At 40.9% G+C, this 26524-nt stretch overlaps 1 protein-coding gene across 3 annotated transcripts in view; it reads left to right on the top strand.

Annotated features, from left to right (window-relative positions):
• The first annotated feature begins 20962 nt into the window (after nucleotides 1–20962).
• Nucleotides 20963–26524, top strand: part of nav3 (neuron navigator 3) — a 330018-nt gene continuing 324456 nt past the window's right edge. For all 3 annotated transcript variants that reach the window (XM_087830961.1, XM_087830960.1, XM_087830959.1), the window contains exon 1: nucleotides 20963–20983. The gene's annotated coding sequence lies outside the window, so the exon portion shown is untranslated. The remainder of the gene's footprint in view (nucleotides 20984–26524) is intronic.

The raw sequence follows: 26524 nt of genomic DNA, 5'->3' as shown, positions 1-26524 counted from the left end.
GCTTTAATTAATTTATTATTAACAATAATATAAAATTATGCACAAAAGGAATTACTAATGTAAAAAAAGTGGTTTTATTTATATATGTTTACATATAAATATATGTGGTGGCTCCTAGAGACAAAACACGTACAAATTCCAAAACACTTTTCTAGCATTAACTGAACTTCAAAACAGAGCTACCTAGATCACTTAAATGACACAATTGAAAGCACATGTGTATTGTTTGTGTATTTATACACAAGCACTCATATATATTCAAATAATTTTTAAAAATGTTCATTTACCTGTTACTACCACACACCAAATCCGGTCGTTGGTACTTCCTGGCTTGTGTAGCCACTAGGTAACAAAAGCTCAACACTGTTTGAGCGCACGTAAAAAAGGTTTGCAGGTGCAAGTGTGTGCACTCTGAAAACGGTAGAGCACTTATGTGATGTCTTGATGAATCGAGCAGATATTTGAAGTTTACAGAGCACCATTCTCGCATGAAAATATCTTAAAAGTTTATTTTGTGACCCAGAAAGAGTAATATTTCAAACTCCGCCACTCCATGCCTCGTTTGGGTTTTGGACAAAATGGATTCTGGGATATTGCATTTCGTCATTTCGAGCTGATTGGAGACCAGAACAGCCAATCAGATATTTTTGCATCCAAGTCTGTGATTGGCTGGTTTTGTGGCACAAATATAACGGTGTAGAGAGTTGAGCACGCACGGGCAGAAATGTTGAGAGCGCGAGCAACACATTGCGAGCGAGCACAAATGCAAAAACTGAGCGAGAGGGGCTGTTGGTGTGTGTGTGTGTGGATAACAGCAAACACTGAAATACATTTTCTGCACGCAGCAATGAATTTTGTTCACTCAAATTCAGCTTTTCTACGCTCAAAATTTCTCCTCAAAATGCAACACTTGCACCTGCAAACTTTTTTTACGTGCGCTCAGAATAGTGGCACAAAAATAACGCCATACCCCTCCCCCCTCTTCCCAGCGCAAAGCACAAGGCTCGCATGCAGAGTGAAGCGGAAAAAAGTGTGAGAGAGAGAGAAAGAAAAAAAAAACCCACGGCTTGCGACAAGATCCGGCTCGCGTCGTTCACGTCAAAGACCCGGCTCTAAGAGCCATTTCGTTCGCGACCGACACATCACTATGGGATATACACGCACACGGGAGGAACAGGAAGCGGACAACAGGACCAAAACAACACAAAATGGCAGCTTGACCAGTGAGGATTGGAGGACCGTGACAGACTCATTGCATACAGTGAAACCATGACACCACATATCACTAATGTGACAATAACATAACATATAACACATAAAAATAATAATAATTAGCGAATAAGTAAAAGGGGCTTAAGGGGTTAAGAAACTCAAAACCTATACATAGCAGGACTTACAAGATCAACTTCTCACATCATTAACGCTTGTCTTGCCAAGCTGTCTCCTCTTCACATGATGTACTTGCTGATGCCGTGGAAGAACACATCTGATGCCAAAAGAGATGTGAAAAAGCATAGGATGAACAATCTCAGTGAAGAGGCTTGATTTCGAAACACGCCTTTGGTGTCAAATATGTGTCGGCACAAAAACGTCGCCACTTTGTCCAGCAGCCAACGAGAACAATAATCTTGTTCCTGTTGCCTTCGAAACATGTGAGGCATTAGAGATGAATCTGTCCTTGAACCTGCACAAATACACACATTTTTAGATGTTTGCACATTCAAGAATTTGCCAGTCCCTGAGGATGAATAAAGTGAATCTTATATTAGCTGAATGTAATTTATCATTCATTAAAATGACTTCCTTGCTTGGTGAATTTCTTTGCACTATCTCACGAATGTGGGATGATATCAATGTTATTGTAATAACTGAATTGAGGAAATTAAATTGAGTTTTTCCTGTTGGGGGGGGGAGGGGGATCAGGTGATCCTTGTCCTCCACTTGCTTGGTTATTTGTTTCTGGTCTGTTAGCTTTTTTCATATTAATTTTGACGTTAAACTTTTTCTTGCACCACTTTATGATGGCATGCCTCTTTGAGCTGGAAATTTTGATTTACTTGATTTACGTAATAGGATTCACCTTTATGCAATTCCCTAACCTGCTGCCAACCCTTAGCCCCACACTGGTGACAGTAAAAGGAGTAATCCATTGTCCTCAAGAGGCTAATTTCATCACACACCCCTGGTCTCGACCTCAGTGTGTGCTCACAAGTGTCACCAAGGACAGGGAGAAGATGAAATGTAACAGCACAACTGGGAGGCAGGGCTGAGAATTAGGTGGGAGTGATGGGCAGCTTTGAGCACATCTGTCAGTCTTGCCCGCCTAGCTCTGCTCAGGATGACTGACCTTCATCGTGTGAGCCATGATGCAGTTATTAATGTGCTTGGTTAGCGCTCTCTCCTGCCCATCTGTGGCCTGTCTTCATCACAGTAGCAAAGTGGCTCCGAACCCTGCACAGGTCTGGGAACATCAGGATATAGTAATGAATAAAAAAGTTTGCAGTTGGACACAATGTTGCTCTACAAAGTTAAGCTGTTCTCTTATTAAATAAAATAAAACACTAATTATATTTACAAATTTTGTTCAGCAGTAAATTAAAAAGTGTCCTGAATTCCCCACGTGATACAGGGAACATCCACTCGACCAGACAGGATGTTCAGAGAGGCTGTCACTCTCAGCCTTAGTGCCCCCAGAGAGCCCTTCTGGATGTTCATGCTTGCCCAGAAAACAGCTGGGGCCTTGGCAAAGCATGTTAATGGTGGTTAACACTAGAGGTTAGTCATATCCCTGCCATGTTCTCATTCGAAAAGGATGGACAGCTTCAGGGGGGCGATGGCGCTCTCTGGTTGCACAGTCTGCAAAAATCATTCCCAGGACAGCATTTTGTACTGTCAGTATGGTAGTGATGGGATTTCCGGCTCTTTTTAGACAACCGGCTCTTTCGGCTCGGCTCACTAAAAAGATCCGGCTCTTTCGGCTCTTCAGGTTGCTTTGTTGCTTTAATTAATTTATTATGAACAATAATAAAAAATTATGCACAAAAGGAATTACTAATGTAAAAAAAGTGGTTTTATTTATATATGTTTATATATAAATATATACAGTGGCCCCTAGAGACAAAGCACGTACAAACTCCAAAGCACATTTCTAGCGTTAACTGACCTACCAAACCAGAGCTACCTAGATCACTTAAATTACATGTGTATTGTTTGTGTATTTATAGACAAGCACTCATATATATTCAAATAATTTAAAAAAAAAAGTTCATTTACCTGTTACTACTAGGGGTGCAACGATACACAAAATTCACGGTTCGGTTCGGTTCGATACTTTGGTGTCACGGTTCGATATTTTTTCGATACAAAAAAAATGTTCATGCCTTTTTATTAATTTGTCATTTATTAAATTTTCACGGCACATTCTGCACCACCTCTCTGTGCGTTCATCATTTGTTTAAAGCCAGCTCACCTCCTGCAACCACTTTTCCGAGAATATGCGCTTCTTTTGTGGTTCGGACTCCTTCTGACATTTCTTTGGAGGCGGAGGAACACCAAAGTAACTGCTTAAAGGAGCTTCTTCGACATCTTTAAGAGTTCTAAACAAATGTCTGTCCTCCTCCAGAAAATCTTATGTATGCAAACACGCGTTGCAACTTCTTATCTTGTGCGCGTTTTTATTTTGACAGCGAATGCACACCTGCGGACCACTTATGTGCAGCCCTGGTTATTTAGCTCGTCATATTGCAGCCACAGAAATTCTTTTGTCCATGAAACCATAAAGCTGCACTTTCTTTTTGCCTTATAGTCTGATTTGTCATAACTTTTCCGTTTTGTCACTTCTTCACCCTGACCTGTCTTATTTGGCTCAGCAGAACTAAAATATATATCCTGCTGCTTTTACACACGCACTCACATGACGCTCAGCGATTCTCTGCGCGATCAACCTCTCACATGTTTAAGCTGCGGGAGATTTCACTTGTCATGTTTGCATAGTAAGCTAACGATTGATAAGACGATGTCAGAGGAATTGGTGCGCAAATTATCATCACTCACCAATCAGTGCTGTCGCTCTCTATACACAGTTCACGTGATTGCAAAGTGAAAGCAAAAAACAAGCGCAAATTCAAACGCGATTTCAGTATGTCACACATTGACAGTGGCTCACCGATGCCAATGACATAATTACCCAGCTACATTTCCGAAAGAATGTAAAAGCATTGACATATATTTTTCCTTCCTACGATAGGCCGACGGGCAGAGCAGAGATAGATTTTGGTAGCCCGACTGGAAAAAAGCCCCAGGACGTCGGGCTAGCGATTTTGCGAGCCCTGTATCTGATTGAGGAATCACTCATCTTTGGAAAAGAGAGTTTATTATGGACAAATGTCTCTTTCCAAAATAAAAGCTATACTATACGCTTCTTCTGGGCTATATTCTCAGCAGCATATTAAACATATCAGGTCCCCATGAGGAGAATCATGTGCTAACGGCTGTCTAAATGACTCGGGTAAAGTTTGTAGCATGCGTGCTTGTTTTTGTCTGTTTCCACTTGTCTTTGCACTAGGATGATGTCGGAGTAAATGTGCAGTCATATTGGTTGTGTTCCCACTAGTGCTGTCAGCGTTCATCTGAAATGACGTTAACGTCACAACACGGCAAATCTCCGTTAACGAGCTACCGCGGATCGCCTCATGAGTGGGGCTGGAAGACGTCAACACATTAACGAGCTAACTGCGCTAACACACTAGTTCCCACCAATTGAGCATTGCTGGCACATCCAACATACTGTTTTACTTTAGTCCATGACGCGCTTACCTTCAGGGTCATACGTCACATGAAAACCAAAAGAGTTCCAAACGCCAGATCTGAATGAGGGTGGGGGAGGTTCAATTTGCCATGTTGCAACTAGCCTAGCTTCTGTCTCGCTAGCTTGCCCTGCGCTCAGTGAATCTGTGTTCGACTACTCCGCCTAGGCTGCACTGTCGAGCGCAGATCCACTGAGCGCTCAACACAGACAGCATCGTCAGAAGGAAAGTTGATAAAATAAATTAAAAATGTTGTATTGTTCGATACATATGCATACCGAACCGAAAGCACTGTATCGAACGGTTCGATATCGATACGAGTATCGTTGCACCCCTAGTTACTACCACACACCAAATCCGGTCGTTGGTACTTCCTGGCTTGTGTAGCCACTAGGTAACAAAAGCTCAACACTGCCCCCTAGCATCCTGGAGCACTTCTGTTGTGTTTTTACGTGTTTTGGAGTTTGTACGTGCTTTGTCTCTAGGGTCCACCATAAATATACTTTATTTATTCTCTCCACATAAAATGTATTAAATAAATCATATAATACAAAAAAACCAACTATTTACATTTCAACTTTTAACTATTTAAATTTTCAGCTTTTTCCTTTTAAACAAATTTAAAGTGAAACAACACAAAACACTGCAAACCACAACACAATTAAATATAAATTAAAATATGAAAACAAAAAGAAGATGCATATTCTCTGTCATATGGACCTGCATGAATAAACTTTCTGAATCCTTTATCATCTGCAATTGAAAATAGTTGTGGATGATTACTATACCTTTCTAATGTGATGTTGTTGTCCCTCGCTCTCTTTCTCTCTGGCTCTGTTCCTGTGCTACTGCCAGTGTAACTAACGCCCCTCCCCCCTCTGCCCAGCGCAAAGCACAAGGTTTGCGTGCGGAGTGAAGCGGAAAAAAAGTGCGAGAGAGAGGGTGAGAGAAAGAAAAAAAGCTATAAGGAGCCGGCTCGCATCATTCACTTCAAAGAGCCGGCTCTAAGAGCCATTTCGTTCACGACAGACACATCACTACTGTATGAGGCTAATCAGAAGGAGGAGCTTCAAAACTACTGAGTACATTGTTGTACACTGCTGATTGTCAATAGTTGGGGTTAAAAAAACATAGCATAGCATGCCTCCTTTAAAGGAGGAAATCCATGCTGTGCATAAAATTGCAGGTGTAATTTCATGTCAAGACTGGATAGATTAAATTGGAATTTCAAAGAATTTTGATGTCTCAAGTTGCTCTACTTTCAGTTGCCTATTCCAGAGGGATCTCCGTGACAAGCCTGTGGTGGGTGTACTGCGTTCTGAATACCAAATGACATGAGTGCACACACACTGGCACGCACATTTGGGTTTGCGTGGCATCTGCTTCATCCATGAAATCTAATATCGACGTTAACCTGGAGACTGTTGGAGGATGAAATCTGTCCTCAGCGGCTTTTCCACCCAGATGAGTCTTAATGGAAGGCTATGAAGATGCCAGTGCCTGTCGTTTTCCAGGCAGTATACCGTTCTCTGTTTATCTACAGTACTGTGCTAAATTGCCCCGGAGTTATGATGCTACCTGTTTTATGCCAAAGCCATATGGGGCATCTTGACTCCACCCGAGCAAAAATGTGCAGAGACCTGAATAATATATCCAGCAAGCTATTAAGCCATTTTGTGCTTGTTGTAAAGGTTTTATTTTTCTAATAAAGATGCTGTTTTTCTCTCCTCCACATTTGCAGTTTCATTGATAATCACAGAAAAAGTCACTGTGAATTAGTTGCCATTTGTTTTTTGAAAAGCTCCTTTCCAAAACTTTAGCAAAGGAAAGTTGTAATTCCTCTTCCTTTCATAAATAGTGTTACATAGTACAGGGCGTGTGGCAGGCCTCGTTAGACAGAGTCAGCCCACAATGGGAAGGGCAAAGCAAGAGCCATAAAACAGGCGAAAAGTCAAATTAGAAACAGAAAGAATACACACTGAAAGGCTGGCTAAGAAGCTTGATGGTAAAGCAAGCCTGTACATGTATCTAACTCTGTGGGGTGAGTTAGATACATGTATGTCAGAAAACAAAAGGGTGGAATGAACAAGAGTAAATCAAGGTGAGTCATTTAAAAATAAAGCAGGAACCTCAATAAATAAATAAATACATTTTTATTTATATAGCACCTTTCAAGACAGAATCACAAAGTGCTGCACTTTTTAAAAAGAGAAAATAAAACGGGCCAAAAATTAACCAAAAGCAGTTTTAAAAAGGTGAGTTTTGAGTTGTTTTTTAAAAACAGCGACTGAGTCCACAGTTCTTAATGTTTGGGGAGAGAGTTCCACAGTCTCAGGGCCACAGTGGCAAAAGCTCTGTCACCCTTAGTCCTCCTCTTAGTATTTTTTAAAGCAAGTAAGCCCTGATCAGATGACCTCAAAGACCTGCTAGGGACATAGGGCTGCAGCAGATCAGAGATGTAGGCCAGTCCGTGCACAGCTCTGTAGGTCAAGACCAGGATCTTAAAATTGACTCTAAATTCAACAGGAAGCCAGTGTAACTGAGATAACAACGGTGTCACATGTGAGTACTTGGAGGATTTTGTCAAAAGCCTCGCTGCAGCGTTTTGCACAACCTGCAGACGATCCAGAGAACCTTTGCTTAGATGCATAAACAGCGAATTACAATAATCCAAGCGTGACGAAATAAATGCATGTATAGAAATCTCCAGTTCAGAGTGAGATAACATCGGGCTTAGCTTAGCCACATTTCTTAAATGATAGAAACAAGAAAGTGTACTTTATTGATCCCCGTGGGGAAATTCCTCTCTGCATTTAACCCATCCACTCAGTGAAGCAGTGGGCAGCCACTGGGAGCAGTGTGTAAGGACGGTACCTTGCTCAGGGGTACCTCAAGGTAGCTGTTCAGGGGAATCAAACCCCTGAACCCCAACCTTCCAATCATGGGGCCACCACTCTACCTACTGAGCTATCCCTGCTCAACAAGAAACAAGACCGAACCAGAGATTTCACATGCCCATCCAATGTGAGACTCGAGTCAAAGGTGACACCTAAATTCCTGATAGAGGATTTAACATAGAGAGAGAGAGAACCGAGGACTTTCACTATCTGCGATAGAAACCTATCAGGGGCGCATACGAGGACTTCGGTTTTCCCCTCGTTGAGTTGGAGGAAGTTTGCAGCCATCCAACGTTTGATTGAATCTAAGCAATCATTCAGACGCTGAAGCTTAGATAAATCCTCAGGCACAAAAGAAACGTACAACTGAATATCATCAGCATAACAGTGATAAGAAATGTCCTCAGAAGAGCCCATTATATGCTGGAGGGGGAGAAGATATATTAAAAACAATAAAGGCCCCAAAACTGACCCTTGAGGGACACCATAAGTAAGGGAGGTAGAGGATGACCTAAAATCGGAGACTGCCACAGAAAAGGATCGTGATGGAGATAAGAGGAGAACCACTCTAATGCAGTTCCAGATACACCAACCCAATTTTTCAGCCTTTCAATGAGGATGTGATGGTCAACTGTGTCGAAAGCTGATGTGAGGTCCAACATGAGTAGAACAGAGCATTTTCCTGCATCGTTATTCATCAAGATATCACTTGAGACCCTAAGAAGAGCTGTCTCCGTGGAGTGAAATCGACGAAAACCGGACTGAAACTTATCGTAAAGGCCATGTTTATCTAGAGCTGCCATAAGTTGCTTAGCCACAACCTTTTCTAGAAGCTTAGCAATTAACGGTAACTTAGAGATAGGTCTGTAGCTGCTCCAAAGAGAGGGATCTAGCTGAGGTTTCTTTAAAAGTGGGAGAATAGCAGCGTTTTTAAAATAAACCAGAACTATACCAGATGCCAGTGAAGAGTTGATTAAAGTGAGCACACATGGGCCAATAGACTGGAAGACATTTTTGAATAATGATGCAGGTACAATGTTAAGTGAACAGGAGGATGCTTTTACTGAATTCACTCATTTTACCAGCTCAGGTAGTGAAACAGGAGAGAAATTATCCAAGATAATGGGCTGAGATGGGGTAGAGATCGAGATAACAGGTGCTGAGTGTGTAAAATTCATTCTCACGTTATGAATTTTTGCAAGCAGAAAAGAGAGAAAATTTTCACAGTCCTCGTTAGAAAAAATCAGGGCCGCAGGCAGAGCAGGAGTAACAATGTCACTAATGGTGTTGAAGAGCACCTTAGGATTGTCTCTGCTCTTTGTAACCAAGTGTGAGAAATGGGCAGCCCTCGCATCTCTGATCGCATTATTAAAAGAAGCTAAAAGGTCCTTAAGATAGAGGAGGTGAACATTTAGATGAGTTTTCCTCCACCTGCGCTCCGCTTTACGACAATCACGTTTTAGACAACGAATACTGTCATTTAGCCAAGGAGGAGATTTGGAGGCAATGCGATAACCATGTTTCTAATGCTGCTTGCTGTTTTAGGATAGAGTTTAGCTGGACACCTGTATATCTAGTCAACATGAACAACTTTGGAGTTATATGTTGTGATGGAAAATTGTAATATTCGGCTGTTGTCTGTGTTAAGCTTATCTTTAGCATAGAATGTTCTGACTGTATTCTGTGACCATGGTGGTGATGGGATTTCTGGCTCTTTTTAGAGAACCGGCTCTTTCGGCTCCGAACCGCCTCTTCAGGTTGTTTTGTTGCTTTAATTAATTTATTATTAACAATAATATAAAAATATGCACAAAAGGAATTACTAATGTAAAAAAAAAGTTTTATTTATATATGTTTATATGTAAATATATGCGGTGGCCCCTAGAGACAAAACACGTATAAACTCCAAAACACATTTCTAGCGTTAACTGAACTTCCAAAACAGAGCTACCTAGATCACTTAAATTACACAATTGAAAGCATATGTGTATTGTTTGTGTATTTATACACAAGCACTCATATATATTCAAATAATTTTTAAAAAAAGTTCATTTACCTGTTACTACCACACACCAAACCCGGTTGTTGGTACTTGCTGGCTTGTGTAGCCACTAGGTAACAAAAGCTCAACACTGCCCCCTAGCATCCTGGAGCACTTCTGCTGTCTTTTGTACGTGCTTTGAAGTTTGTACGTGCTTTGTCTGTAGGGGCCACTGTAAATATACTTTTATTTATTCACTCCACATAAAATGTAATAAATAAATCATATAATACAAAAACCAACTATTCACATTTCAACTTTAAACTATTTAAATTTTCAGCTTTTTCCTTTTAAACAAATTTAAAGTGAAACAACACAAAACACTGCAAACCACAACACAATTAAATATAAATAAAAATATGAAAACTAAAAGAAGATGCATATTCTCTGTCATATGGACCTGCATGAATAAACTTTCTGAATCCTTTATCATCTGCAACTGAAAATAGTTGTGGATGATTACTATACCTTTCTAATGTGACGTTGTTGTCCCTGCCTCTCTCTCTCTCTCTCTCCCTCCCGCTCTGTTCCTGTGCTACTGCGAGTGTAACTACCGCCCCTCCCCCTCTTCCCAGCGCAAAGCACAAGGCTCGCATGCTGAGTGAAGCAAAAAAAAGTGCGAGAGAGAGGGTGAGAGAAATAAGAAAGAAAAAACCACGGCTCACGATAAGGAGCCGGCTCGCATCGTTCACGTCAAAGATTCGGCTCTAAGAGCCATTTCGTTCGCAACCGACACATCACTAGACCATGGTGGATAGATAATGTGTTTCTATTCATTATTCTTATCTTCTTTGTCAAAAGCCACGCAGACTGCTGCTGCTGCGCTCTGTATTGTTGTTTGACCCTTTTCCAAGGCAAATTAAAATTTCACAAAGACAACCTATTTGTGTATATCGATCTATTTCAGATTTCCATAAGAATTAATTGCCATTGAATTGGCATCCCTTGACTGATATTGGGGTCAACATTGCTTTTCTAGCCTTTAACCTCAAAGTTGTGAGAGGGCCGACCATTTGGACCCCACTGGGAATTAGCAGTTCCCCTTAAACAGTGAGAAATCTGAAATAAATTAATTAGGAAAGAAAATCCCAACCCTAGTGAACTGATGGATTTCTGGCTACTTAAATAAAGTATTTTATGAAAATGTTCTCTGATAAAATAGAAAATGTTCCAATAATTTTCTGCCAGCACATTATTTTAACAAAGGTTTCCATAAATAGTAAACGGTAAAATTCAATGTGTGGTTAAAAAACTGGTAAAAATATATATACATATGCAAAGTTCCCTTATTTTAAAACAATGCACTATACTGTAGTTTTACACACTGATTTTATTTTAAGCCTGATATTGGCCTTCTATTCTCCTTTTGGCATTATTGTGGTCTCAGCTAACCCTTTGAAGGCAGGTATTTGAAATTTGTAGCTAAGCTACAGTAGTTAGAACTAGCTAATGTGTGCAAAGTTTTTGTATAGTTTCTGAAGGCATTTTGTACCAGGCATAACCAAACAATGTGATAAATTGAGGAAATAAATAGTAGAGAAGAATTGCAGAGTGGATAGTATATATTACAATAGGTCTTCGATTTATGACCATTTTGCTCAAGCTTTAGAGATTGTGGATGATTAATTTAATATAATAATAATAATAATAATAATAATAATAATAATAATAATAATAATAATAATAATAATAATAATAACTTTATTTATAAAGCGCTTTCAAATAAAGTGCTGTACAACTATTTGAAACTAAAAAGATAAAAAAGAAATAAAAGAAATACAGGTAAAAGACACAATACAAGTTAAAAACAGTAAAAATTAAAAAACTAAAAGCCATAGAATTAAGACATGTAAGATAGGGTGAACAAATGTGTCTTCAGCTTAGTTTTAAAAACCTCCACAGAGCATGCCTCCCTAATATCTGGGGGGGGGGGGGGGGGGTTCCACAGAAACGGGGCACGAAAAGAAAAAGCACGCTCTCCAATTGTCTTTTTTCTGGTTCTAGGAACCTTTAGAAGGCCAGAGTGCTGAGATCGGAGAGCACGGGATGGAACGTAAAGATGTAAAAGGTCGGAGAGGTATGAAGGTGCCAGTCCGTTTAAAGCCTTGTAGGTGAGCAGCAGGACCTTAAAATCTGCTTGAACCTGACAAGGTAGCCAATGCAGCTACCTTGTCAGGTTCGAGCAGATTTCATATCAGTATAGTTGTAGGATAATAGATGTAATGTTTTCTTTACACCAATTCATTGGATTTTTTCAGTATTTGTTTCTGTCATGTCAACACGTTTAACATACCGACACTATGCGACAAATCTATGTTATGCTTTTGGGCGCCCAACCCGTCTGAATGTTACGCATTCCGAGGCACGAGAGCGGGTTGGAATGAATCTATAAATGTAAGGTTATGGTTAAGGTTAATGTTAGGGCTGCAATAGAAAGCTGCAAAGCAACAAAAAAGGAAAGCGCATAGAAAGCTTTTCCATTCGCTTTAAGAATCCGGAGCATTTCATAAGGACATGGAAGGGTACCTTTCGCGTTAGGATGACGCGCCTCGGGCCGTGACAAATCGTCGGCATGTTATGCATTGGGAATGAGAATGCTCTGGTCATGTACAGTCATTTGAAACTAACAACCATAGTCATGAATAACTTCTAAATCGATTTGCAAGTAAACTTCTGAGTGTACCGTAATAAAGTGTCATATCCATATTATCCACCACAACTCAAAATATATGAAAATCTTTTTAACTAAACATTTAGGACATCAGATCCAACGTTCCCCCTCTGAGAATATGTGAAACGAGTTGTTGGCCCTGTTACTGGCGACTCGCCCAGGAAGCCCTTACATTTAATTGGCCTCCTGTTTGTTTTGAGCCTCGCCCACCCATTACGATCCCTCGTAAATGAGATAGTATAAAACCAAACTGCACCTGGGCACCCGGAGAGGGAGCAAAAGGGAGGCGGAAGTGCCGTGACACTAATGTCGTTAATTTTCCTTCAGGAAAACCCTCACATATTTCTCTTAGTTATGGAAACCCTTATCTTTGAACACACACACCTCAGCTCAGCCATAACCAATTTCAGTTTGGCGACTCTTTAAATGTCTTCCATTATGGCCACTAAACTGGGAAGCCGGGGGATGCCTGAAAGTGATAATGAAGGGAAAGGTCACTTCGGTAACAACCTGTTAATTGGATTTGGGCTTCTTCTTTTTTTTTTTTTCACATCGATCATACCCTGCTCACCAGGTATGCTCTCCGTCTGGTCTGCAGTGAAGATTTATTTATTTATATTTTTGAACTGTATCTGGGGTTTTGAATTTTAAAGTTCATTTAAAACCTGCCTAACCTTTACATCACTCTTTAAAGCATCCCATTAACTTTTTATACTTATTTCCCACCTTCTAGGCATCCATTCATATGCTATGAAGGTGAGTGAGAGGGGATTTTTTCGAGTAAATATTTGACTTTGTTCTTCTGTAATTTAAAATGGACATTTATTGTGATCGTCTAGCTAAACATCCTCCCAAAAAACATTTCATACGACCTTCTATTTTTTTTCAGTCTTAGAGGAACAGGAACAACAAGGAACACTGGAGCCTGTATGCCCAGTATGATCAGTGAAACTCCCTTTTCTATCAGCGTAAAGACGTTTACCTACATTTAATCAATTAAATATCAACAGCACTTCCACTTACAGAAAATGCTGCTCTAGTAAATGAAAAAACATGATTGTACAGGTATAAACTGCAAGAAATAAACGTGTAAAATTACAGAAAATGCAATTATGGAACAGAAAACTTTGGTTATTTCAAAGTAAATGTCTATTTTCTGAAATCGTGATTATTGTGGACCCGTTAAAAAATTAATAAATAAAAAACAAACAGAAAACCCACAAAATATAGTAATGATTTGAACTAGTAATGAAAAAACAGGAAGTTTTTTTCTGTGATTTAATTGTTGATCTATTACTGAATGACTTTGATTTAGTATGAACAGTGTTGGGGAGTAACGGAATACATGTACCGCCGTTACGTATTTAAAATACAAAATATGAGTAACTGTATTCCGTTACAGTTACCGTTTAAAAAGGTGGTATTTAGAATACAGTTACTTTGTTGAAATAAATGGATTACACGGCGGTACTTCCCTGTTTCATATTGTGGCGGGTCAGGACTGTTTGGGTTTTGTTTGACAGCTACGTTCTGTTGTTCCAGGTGGCACGGTTACGGTTGCCATGGTTGCAGGGCGAAGCTCTCTCTCTCTCTCTCTCTCTCTCTCTCTCTCTCTCTCTGTGACTGCGTTTCCTGGGTGAGAGAGGCCTTTTTGTTGTTGTTGTGCTAAGCTAACAGGCAGAATGCTACAGGTATAGCTCTAAAGAATGTAGCATCATAGGCAGTGTAGTCCGTGCTGCAGGGAGAATGGACTGCCATACCCGTTATGTGTCTGTGAGCGAGGGAGGGAGAAAAAGGAAAAGTACGAGCTGTCATCGAGCAAAAACGGGAGCTGGAAGCATGTAAATATAATAATAACCACTGCAGCCAAGAAGAGAGCCTGACGAGCCCAGTTGTAAGTAAGCTATTAAGACTCGACTGTACACCGTGTTCGTGTTTTCCTCCAAAAACAATAAGTTCCGTTGGAGCAGCCTTTCAACGCCTCTCTCTGTCTCTCGCAAGAAAACTTGACCCAGACAACAAAGTAAAGCTAGTTTTCGGCTACTAGCCCAACACCACCAGACGTATTAGCCAGAGGTCCCTTTACTGCGGTTCGGAGCCGCGGACCTTCAGTAACAGTAATAAATCACAGCAATAGTACATTCACGTAGTTGTAAAAAGCATGATAATATATTAAGTAATCCAAAGTATTCAGAATATGTTACTTTCATTGAGTAACGTAACTGAATACGTTACAGAATACATTTTGGGACATGTATTCTGTAATCTGTAATGGAATACATTTTAAAAGTAACCTTCCCAACACTGAGTATGAATAGCCACAACTTGTGAAAATACACTTAAAAGTCCTAAATGTAGGCTCTTCTTTACATTGTGGGCTGGTTTTTGGTCCACAGGCCTTATGTTTGACACCCCTGTGCTCCCTATTCTTCGCTTTCCTCCAAACGTTAACATATGACGTCGGCCTATTGCTCAGGTGTCACTATTGTAAATCTTGCAGCTGCAGTGAAGCCTACCTAGTCTCCAGACTGCTTTAACCTTGTGAGCTGCTGTTTTTGTATCCCAGCATAGAGAACAATTCACACGTCACACATAACGACTGTTCTCATCAAACCCCCTGCTGGGCTGCTAAAGTGCTTTTCAAGCTGACTCCCACTGGTATTCCCATCATTATTGACAGACCTCAAACATCCTCTAAGACTCAACAGACTTGTTGTCTCTCCGGTTCTCAAGCATCGTGTCATTTCAGAAAAAACAAAAGAAATACTTTCAAGTGGCTTTGCGGGTCTGTGAGACTGAGAAGCACATTCCATTCGGTGACACTGAGGGAAAACTTGGTCTCCGGGGAATTGGCGCGTTGGAGGGGAACAAAACATGGCATCAGAGCTGGGCATTTAAATTAGGGTTGCTTTTTCAGCTCTGTTTTTGGGGCGTAGATGGGTATAATCCTCAAAGGTAATTGGATTTTTCCGGGAATGGAGTGCGGAGGTAGGATGCAGCAGGTTGATGAGGAATATGTAGATTGAGGACAGTTTCCACAGCTTAAGAGAGTTGATTCAAAGTTTATTGCTTGTTTTTCTCCAGAAACATTGTTGAAATCTATTTGTGCTCAGCATTGTCTTACGTCTTGCTGCATCAGGTAAACTTGCGGTCAAGTCGCGTTACAATCCTGATGGGATTTGGGGGGGGGTTTGCGCAGGGAAGTGCAAAAGGTAGCCGTCTGCAGGAAAGTAGATATGGCTGAAAAAGCCACACCTGGGATCTGCAGTACATCGTGTGTTATGAGGAATTGGTACTGTGGTAGACTGCTAGCTTTCCAGTCTTTTTATTCTTGTATTCTATGTGCAAAGAAAACTGTGTTTAAGCTGAAATGGTAATTGCATGTGTGTTTTTGAGCTCAATGGATAAATTGTGACAAATTCCATTTAGTTTCTTGTTATTTTAAGCTCTTTTTATTGCACTGCTGCTCCCTGTGATGAATGGTGATCTGTGGTGCAAAGGGGCAAAAGTGAAGGAGCCACAGGATTCATAGTAGTGATGGGATTTCCGGCTCTTTTTAGAGATCCGGCTCTTTCAGCTCGGCTCACTAAAAAGAGCTCTTCAGGTTGTTTTGTTGCTTTAATTAATTTATCATTATCAATAAAATAAAATTATGCAGAAAAGGAATTACTAATGTAAAAAAAGTGGTTTTATTTATATATGTTTATATATGGCCCCTAGAGACAAAGCACGTACAAACTCCAAAACAGAGCTACCCAGATCAAAATGGGCCAAAAATCACACAGTGTGAGCCCGGCATTAGTGCTTCTTGTTATGGTATATACGAGTTAATCTTAGTAAAAATTCTTAGAAAAGAAAACAGGAAAATCACACTTAACTCCAAAACAGAGCTACCCAGATCACTTAAATTACACAATTGAAAGCACATGTGTATTGTTTGTGTATTTATAGACAAGCACTTATATTTATTCAAATAATTTAAAAAAAAAAAGTTCATTTACCTGTTACTACCACACACCAAATCCGGTTGTTGATACTTCCTGGCTTGTGTAACCACTAGGTAACAAAAGCTCAACACTGCGCCCTAGAAGCACTTCTGTTGTCTTTTCTACGTGCTTCTGAGTTTTTACATGTTTTGAAGTTTGTACGTGCTTTGTCTGTAGGGGCCACCATAAATATACTTTATTTATTCACTCCACATAAAATGTAATAAATAAATCATATAACACAAAAACCAACTATTTACATTTTAAACTTTTAACTCTTTAAATTTTCAGCTTTTTCCTTTTAAACAAATTTCAAGTGAAACAACACAAAACACTGCAAACCACAACACAATTAAATATAAATTAAAATATTAAAACAAAAACAAGATGCACATTCTCTGTCATATGGGCCTGCATGATTTCTGAATCCTTTATCATCTGCAACTGAAAATAGTGGATGATTACTATACCTTTCTAATGTGACGTTGTTGTCCCTCGCTCTCTTTCTCTCTGGCTCTCTTCCTGTGCTACTGAGAGTGTAACTAACGCCCCTCCCCCCTCTGCCCAGCGCAAAGTACAGGCCGCGTGTGCGGAGTTTAGTGGAAAAAAGGGCGAGAGAGAGGGTGAGAGAAAGAAAAAAAACCTCATGGCTCCCAATAAGGAGCCGGCTCGCGTTGTTCACTTCAAAGAGTCGGCTCTAAGAGCCATTTCGTTCGAGAACGACCCATCACTAATTCATAGTAGGGCCAACACTTTGTAGTGTTGGGCTAATCTGTCTCCTGTCTTAACTCAACTCAGGAGGGCTGTTGTGCATTCAATTTTGTGTGTTACAGAATCTAGGACTGGCATTTTAGACTGGTGTATATACCAACCTGACTCATGGTTGTTATTTTTTATGGATTGTGTGGATTTCTTATGTTCTTTCATGTACACATCATGTTTTTAAATGTCTAATGATTTACTCTTGTGCTACAGCAGCTGTGTTGAGTACTACAAGGAGAATAAAGCTGAGCTGTAGTATTCTTTAAACAGCTCATTACCTCCGCCTAGGAAGTTGTGTTTTTGTTTGTGTGCGTGCGTATGATTCATTCTGTGAACACAGTTGCTCATAATGTTTTGAATGAACTCTAATAAAGCTTTGTAGGAGTGTAGAGTGGGGTCGTGGTAATAATCCATTCAAATGTGGCTTACACCCACTGAGGGCAATAAGGTCAGCTCAATGAGTGAATGGTTGAAAATAGACAAAAAGCCTTATAACCCAGAAAGTGTGATTCTTAAAAGTGTGGTGTGTGTTGTCAACATATACAGTGTAAAGATTTAAAACATCATGTCACATTTGACCTCTGACCTCTCCTTCAAAGTCAATGGATTGATCTGATGGTCAAAGTGACAATAATGCAATATAGAGATATTTTGAAAACTGTGTTTCCTACTGTGATTGTTTCTATTGACAGCAACATATGGATTCTAAATATCACATTACTCTGACCTCTGACCTCTTCTTCAAATCAAATAAAGTCAAACTTTCATAAAATGTATTTTATTTTTACTGCGCTACAAACTTCTTTAAGCAAATTTTAAAAGAGCAAAAAACCCCAAAATGCAATGCTAATACTGAGAATGTGCTGCCTTGGCAGAAGTTTTTGCTCTCTTATGCCGGGCTCACACTGTGCGATTTTTTCAGTCGCACGATTCAGCTCCTGCAGCTGTGATTGAGCAGCAGTGTAGATCCAACTATTTTCACGGTTGTTGTGGTCGTGAGGATTTTGTGAGGCCACATCGAAAAGGCTCGGATGAGCTTTCCAAAGTTCTACAAGTTGTTCCTCCATCGCTTGTGTCCAGATCACACGCTGCACTGCCGTGCTGCGCCGTCTTTTTCGCTGACATTTGTGTTTGCGCGTGCGCAGTGTGAGAAACTGCGGTGACCAAGCGATTGATGATCGGGAGCTGGTCGTGAGGTGTTAATCACTTCTCGTTACCCCACGTATACTACACGATGCACGACGCACGATGAAGGCCAAAATCGTGCCTTTCGCCAAAACGGTCGCACGACTCAAAAATCGGCTCAAAATGGGCCAAAAATCACACAGTGTGAGCCCGGCATTAGTGCTTCTTGTTATGGTATATACGAGTTAATCTTAGTAAAAATTCTTAGAAAAGAAAAGAGGAAAATCACACTTATTTAAACTATTAAGATGTTAGCAAACTTTAAGACAAATAAACTGAGTAAGCCTGGGCTAGCAAGCATCTGTTAAGCTTTATCTCCCTTTATTTTACCCGAGGAGTCTACGAGGCTCATGCTAAAGTAATGAAAACATTATTACATCCATTAAATGTGATCAAAACATAACGTACCCAGCATTACTTATTTCTTCTTCTTCTTTTCTTTTTACACATTGCATGCTCTCTCTCTCTCTGCTTTAAGAAGAGAGGAGGTCCGACCCGTTTATTCAGGAGGGAGTAAATGGGTCGGACCTGACGAACACAGCAGGAATGCTCTGAATGATATGGTGATCTTACTCTGGAAGTCAGGTGACGAAGAACGGCATAGACACGGAGGTCTAGAAGTAATTAGTGTTTTGGTCAGAGTATCTCTGTGATGTTGACTGTAGATGTACAGATCAGATTATATGGCAAGTCCACCAGTTGATCCTGTTTAATTCAGCACAAGTGGTTTCCAGAGAACGAGTGTGGGAGAGAAAATGACACCTAATAAATTCAGTTTAGTGTTTTTTCTCAGTCTTCAGCCTTTGTGCTCGTCAGAAGAACAAATATTACCCTATCACAGAGACGTGTGTTGGTTTGGGTTCTTTCTTTTTTTTTGTCCTGCTGACTGTGACAAGCAGCGGGCTGCTTTGTGCTGCCACTGTGAGACAAATCCAAGCACACCACTCCCTTACAGTCACGATGACAACAATAGCTGCATTTCCCCCCTGAACTCTTTAGGGAAACCTTTTTTCAGACTGTTTAACATGTAAGTCATTACCATTAAACCGCAGCCTCTGTCTGAAATCGGCATGTGGCTTCATTTTTTGGCATTTAAGTCTCAGAAGGCCAGTCAGTATGTAACTTCTTTGTTTATATTAAAAGCATCCATGAGCAAGATACTCAAATCCAATTGGCCCGCAATGCATCCATCAGTGTCAGAGCATGCCATTTAGCATTTACTCTGGCTTTTTGGGGCCTTATTTTAATCCAGTTCCTTTGGCCTGAGAGTCAAAACGTTAACCATAGCTCTACATTTTTAATAATTCTATTAATGCCTTTGTAATTAATGAGTTTGTGAAGATTTATATAATCCAGAGAGCGATTGAGCTTTCAAAGTAGAGTTTTCAGCAATTAAATGAAGCACTTCCTTTATATGGATGTGTCATACGTAATTTTCTTGTGGTAATTGTTAATCTTTTGATTAACAATTTAAGTTTTTTTTATTAGTGACTTATTAACTGCTCTAACACTCCAGCAGCAGTAAACTGAGTACACTTTAAAGATTCACTTTCTTCACGACATGGAGTTCCCGGTGCCTCCGCATGCTGCCTCTGTGCTCTTTGTTCCACTTCATTGGGGTGTGTGCCTGTGTGTGAATGTGTGTGTGTGTGTGTGGATGACAGTGTATACCAAGAGAGCATTTTAAGGATGGGTTGGATCTCTCACTGTCTACTCCCCCATCCCAATCTTCTCTTTGCTATGTAAGTGAGAGAGTGTGTGTGTCTTCCTGTCAGTAGCAGTATTTGATGTTGTTGAATATAAGTCTGGATGGCATGTGCATGTGTGTGTGTGTGCATGTGTGTGTGTGTGTGTGTTTCTGAATGTGGTGTGTAAAAGAATGAAGAGGGTAAGTGAATCTGTGCAGGATCGCTCTGTATGTGAGAGACAGAGAAAAAGAGTGCGTAAAAAGAGAGAAGAAGAAGAAGGAGGAAAAGCACACTGTGTCTTTGCACATGTGCACGTTTGTTGCATGCCTCTGTAGGTGTGTGTAGTAAGCCCCCCCTTTACACACACATACACACAACTCCAGGGACTAGCATGTTCATTATTCTTCCTAAAAGAACCATTAAAATTTCATCAGTGCAATGCAATCTGTAGCAGGGCGGGGGGTAGGAGTGTGTGTAGGAGAGAGAGAGATACTCAGTAGTGTGAGGGGAGGGAGCTCGCATCCTCCACTCGTTCACTGCTGCCTGCCTTCATTCCCCTCTCCTCCTCCTCCTTTTCTTCTTCACCGTCTTCTTCTCCTCCTCCGGTGGCTGGATTCCCTGGCTGATCGGGAGCACGCCAGATTACTACTTCTATCATGACGTGAGCCACCAGCATCCCTCCTGCCTCATTCGCTTCGTCCTCCTGCCTCATTCTACTACTATTACAGTACCACTCTGTCCTCTCTCTGCCCCGCACTCACACTGGAGAGGAGTTAGCATCCTGGATAGAAGGGTTAACAAGGTGTACTTGGAATCTAGAAAAAGGATTTTCTTATTCTTGTTGCTGCAGGCAGGTTTGGATATGTAACACGTGGAGCAGGATCCTGCAGGGGAATATTTATAGAGTTGAGTCCTCCTTTAAAGTAGTTCATGGCAGGAGATTTAAAGGTGAGACGTTCATTTGATTCTGTCTTTGGCTTCAAACTTGTTGATCAGCGTGACTTAGACAACACATCATGTCCTTTTCTATGTACACAACTTTTCAGAGTTTTGGCATTTTCACCTTTTTTTTCTTGGAGTAGTGTTATCTGGTGTGCTGCACTACTGATTCATTGAAAGGAGTGAGGCTCGTTAGTGTTGCTCTTTTTCTGCAGTGATCAGAAAGGCAGGGGAAATTAGCAGCAGCCTTTAAAGGCAGCAGGGAGTGAGTGAGCATTGGGGTTTTTTCCTTCCTCCACAAACCCCTCACACCCACCTCCTCCGCCCCATCCCGTATGCCGCTTTGTTGCGCCAGCATGAGCGTGAGGCTCGGTCTCACAGGTAGATCTGATGATGCTAATTGTGTCCTAATTGGGTTTGTTTCCCTCCGGCCGTGGAGGTTTTTGGTTTGCGAGCCTCTTACTGCCACAGACGAGAGAGATGGTGGCTCGGCGTGTGCGTACATGTGCGAGAGTGGGGTCGAGAGGAGAGTGTTACGCTGAGAGCTGTTGCAGGAGTGTGTGTCTGGACCAGCCTGTGAGGAGTGGAAGAGTGAGTCTTTTGGTAGGGTTCTTGTTGTTGTGTGTGTATGTGGCCATAGGACTGAGTGTGAGCTCTGTGTGTGTGTGTGTGTGTGTGTGTGCTATTTGCAAGCACATCTGTGGAGGTCTTGTGTGATGGATGGTGACTGACGGAGGGTGTGAGGTGTGTGAAGGAGGAGGATGAAGAGGAGAGGCAGTAGGATGGGGGAGGGTGTAGAGAGGAGGCAGAGAAACCGGTCTCCCATTTGTGTGTGTGTGTGTGTGTGTGTGTGTGTGTGTGTGTGTGTGTGTGTGTGTGTGCGTGTGTGTGTGTGTGTGTGTGTGTGTGTGTGTGTGTGTGTGTGTGTGTGTGTGTGTGTGTGGGAGAGAGAAAGCATCTAGGTAGTGGAGCAGTACATCACAGAATGGCTAATGGAATGCTGGAGACTTGAAGGGTCCTCTCCCATTTCCCCTCCATCACCACGCCTCACCCCTCCCTCCACACAGGATTGTGGGCAGAGTGTGACACACCAAGCGACATGCCGTGGCATATGTGTAGACTTCTGTGCTCCACCCTTGTCAGGGAAGAAACTGGTTGAGGAGCTACCTGGATGAATATTTCTATCGCCTAATTATCATCTTTATGATTTTAGTCCCGGTGGAGTGTAACACACTGCTAACACGTTGCTGTTGTAAATCGATCTATTTTCACCTGTAGTCTATTTTCTGGTAGCTTTCCCCACTTTCTAATTTGTAAAGTAGTTCGAGGTGAAGAAGCTCTTAACGACAGCTGTACCACGACTGAAAAATCAGCAAACCCAAGCACAACCTCAAAATCTTGGATTCATTTTAGCTAAGCAGCACCAGCCACTGTAACTCAAACACACATATCTACTACAAGAACTGAACGCACATTAAAAGAATAACAATAAAAAATAATCTACATGCCACTTTTGTGGGTTTTTTGCTTGATTGTTTGTATCTCTGTCCTCATTTTGGAGCCCCTCGATGTTTTTGTGAAGAGCACAACTCTTGTGGTTAAGGGTCTCGTTAACCGATTTGATTTCTTTGTATTTGCTGCCTAAATCTTTGAGTCGCCCAAGGTCATCATGGACCTCTTCAGATTCTCTCAGTAAACGTTTTCCACCTGATCTTTAATTTCCTAGAATGTGTTGAGGAGCCACCGTTTTGTTCTTTCGCATTTCGCTCCAGCCTGGCCTGTTTTCGGCTTTCAGTTCTGTGAACTAGATCCACACCCTCATCGTCCGTGCGGTTTTTCTGTCAGCTGCTGGACTTCCTTCTGGAGATTCATGCTGCATTGGTTTAAGGTTTGGTTGTCTTCCTGTTTTGTTTTGCATTTATCCGCCACCTGATTTTGCTTGGAGACTTCTGTTGCAACACACTGCTTTGCTGATTCAAGGTTTTCTTGTCTGTTCTAACTTTCTTATATATTCATCCTCAGGTTCTTTTGCATCTTTAAGCTTCATATTTAAGGCCCCAAGATCTTCCTGAAGAATCTGATTGTTCTTTATAAAGTCTTGTTTTTCTTTTTGTGCAGACCTAAGTTTTTCCTCCTGAGCTATTTGAGCCTCAAATTTAATCTTCACGTCCTGCACTTGGTTATTCAGGAATATGTTTTCATCCCTGGCAGTTTTTCTCTCAGCCCTTTTTAGCCCTTTCTGCATACATTGTTATTCATTACTATTTGCAAGCTTGAGCAAGAAGTCCTCTAGTTGGAGTGTTGACATCTCATTCTGTTGTCTGATGCCTTCTCTTTCCCCAGGAAGGTCTTTCCTGATAGCCTGTTTATGCGGAAACATTTTGCATTTTTATGTTTTAGGGACAGAAATGAATCTAAACAGACCAGAATTTTATTCTGTTGTTCAGAGATCAATGACTCTGAGTGGAGGGAGCTAAAGCTGCAGCTGCCAAGAAACCTAAAGGATTTAAAGAGTGGGCCAGAATCCCTCCTGAGACGTGTGCAAACCTGGTGTCCAACTACAAGAAAGGTTTTTGTGCTCGGTGATGGTTTGCTTGGGGATCAAATACTTACTTCATTCAGTGACATGCAAATCAAATATAGAACTTTTTTCTGGATTTTTGGTTGACATGTGATCAAACTTCCCCCCACTCTATGCGACGTTCATGTGTGACTTTGAAATCTATATGGCGACACTTGAGCTGTGGGAGGGTTTTGATCTTTCGTGCAACACATTCACAAAGATGGAGCTTTTTTCATGTAAGATCCTGGAAATATTGATGCTGCTATGACGACCCAGAGTATCTCAGCATGTTCATTTGACTTATTAATTTCCATCTTTAACTGTTCTTTCTGAAAATCCCCCCTAGGTTGATAACAGAATCTCGTTGCCATTACAGACCGTTGGCGCATATAGCGAGTATTGACACCCCTCTGCCCCACAAGCTTTCTTGAGCTGTCCTTCCCCTCCAGCACCCCTGCCTTGCTGTGAATATAAAAAGATGAGGCATTCGGCAATCAATGTTTGTAACACTGTTGTGCTGTTATCCCTCATTTCTTCTGGGGCCTCCGTGTGATTTATTGAGGCTCCTGAGGCTCACAACCAGCATGGTGCAGTGCTGGGGGAGGGGGAATGTGCGTGAGCATGTGTGCATGAGAATATGGGATTCTTTTCACTCTCTCTGTGTGTGTTTAGGATGTTTGGCATGAGACACGAGGGAATTAAAATTGTGTATCTGCAAGTACATACTCTACCCTCTTAAAAATGGTGCGTATGCTTTGAAATGCAATTTGAAAGCATACGCACGTCTGTAAATTAGCCTGACAATCTGTTTTATTTAATAGGGACAGGCTCTCCCCTCAACATCACTTTGTGAGGTGGTCTTTTAAACTGAGCTGTTGTATATCACTTACACAATTACAACCTTCACAAATCTATTGGTTATAAAAGAGAAGTTTATGAACTGCAAGCATGCAAAGCTGAAGGGGACGGGGGGCAGGGTGTGGCAAGCTGAATGAGGATGCTTCAGTTGTTTATGGTGCATTTAGTTGTGTTGTGGCACGGTACTTCATTTTGACCTCTTGATATCTGTTGAGTTGACTCTGTGTGTGTGTGTGTGTGTGCGCGTTTGATGACAAATTCTTGTCTGTTATGAATCAACATCTAAAATACCACAGTGCCTAATTGTTAATAGTCCTGCTATAATCTCTCTTCTTCTTTTATACTTAAAATGAAAAAAGACGACCCCTCCTCTCCTCGCTCCTTCTGTCTTCCATGATCCACCACCGCCATAATGAGATTTGACGTTAATCCCGACACAATAGCACAAGATTACGCGCCACCATAATGCTCTGCGCAGGCATCGCAGAGGGTGGAGAATGGGTTTGGCGCACGCAGAGGAAGCTTGGCTGGGTGAAAGCACATTAATGTAATCTAAGTGTAATTGGGTGGTAATGCAGCTTGTATGTAGATGCAAGGAGGAGTGGGAAAGCTATTTTTTTTTTCCTTGCATGTCATCCTCTCTGTCAGACGAGCTCAGGCAGGGAGAGCAGGAACAACATGATGCCAGTGGTGCTGTGGGTTGAAAGACTGGTCAAAGACTGCCTGGAGACGGTGTGACACAGATTATTTATCTATAAACTGATGTCAGATTCTTGTGGTGAGAGTGGATTTTTCAGAGAATGGAGTTAATGAATGCAGTGAGTCAATAAAGGGAAACTGGGCAAAGTTTATTTTGGATTTTTTTTAACAGTTAACAGAGAAAAAAAGCTGTTTTTTTTATTTCATTGGATTACATGTGAATTTATATGACATTAAAATGGATTTAATTAAACTGTATTTTTTGAAGTGCTGTATTTCCTGCATTAATATTTAAGCCTCAGCCATTTGAATCATAAATTTGACTTGCTTGGTGAAAAGCTCGGTGCAGTGTTCTCTTGGATATCTTACATGTTGTGTTTTACTGGTATTTTCAAATGATATGACTAATCAATGTACTATATATAAAGTAACTGGAAGCAGCCTCAGAGACCACAGTGATTAGGGAATGCGAGCTATAAATAAAATCATGAACAAGCTTCTGAATGTAGTCGGGAGGCTTCTGTAAAGAACATAGGTATTTTATGACCTCTTAAGTTGAAAACACAGAGGGTCACAGGGGTGTTTATTTTGCAATGGTGTAGCCACAAAAATGTTCTGCTTGCCCTGCTAACATCTTATCCCTTTGCTTGTCTTTAGTTTAGTCTTCCAAGTAAGTGAAATTCTCAAGATGCATGCACGAGATAAACGAGACACATGCATGTATAAATGGACCATGGTGGAGGCGCGATACACTTTGAATGATATTGAGATTTTTGAGTCATCATATTTAATTTTGATTCGCCAGGAGTTTATAAATATATATAAACAACTATAGAGGTTGCCCAGTATGATGGACAACATTAGACACAAATTAACAAAAAAAAGAAAAAAACCACATTAATTGAAAGCAACAAAAACTTAAGCTCAAGTTAAGTTTTTGTCAAGATTTGACCTGATTTGACCCGGCTCCATAGGTTATTAATATTCACACAAGGTATTCAGTTTGATTTCCAGTCTGATTTGTGGGACTGGTAAATGCTGCTGTTCAACTAGGTTTGAAGGCAAGGGGTATAAAAGCATACCAGGTTAGGGAGCCTCGGACAGGTCTACTCGAGCACTTATAAGAAAACTGAGCAGGTAGTGAATGTAATAGTGCCAGAATCGTGGAAATATGGTGATGTTTACATTTACCAATCAGGAGTCGAGCCCTGTTTTGAAGCATCTGCAGTCTGGATATTAGTGACTTGCCCATTCCAGCATATAACTATAATTGTTGAGTGTTGGTGTATTAAAAGCACAAGTGACCTTCTCGTTAAAAGATCAGCAGGATTTAACCTATACCATAAAGGCTTCGAGGGGGAAAAAGCTCTTTGACAGGAGAATGACAACGTAAAAGCCACTCACCAGGAGCACTTATAAACGAATAACAT

Source organism: Neolamprologus brichardi, chromosome 17 (assembly GCF_056152115.1).
Source record: "Neolamprologus brichardi isolate AB-2024 chromosome 17, ASM5615211v1, whole genome shotgun sequence".
Classification (NCBI taxonomy): domain Eukaryota; kingdom Metazoa; phylum Chordata; class Actinopteri; order Cichliformes; family Cichlidae; genus Neolamprologus; species Neolamprologus brichardi.
The sequence above is the reverse complement of the archived record's forward strand: the minus strand, read 5'-3'. Positions and strand labels throughout refer to the sequence as shown.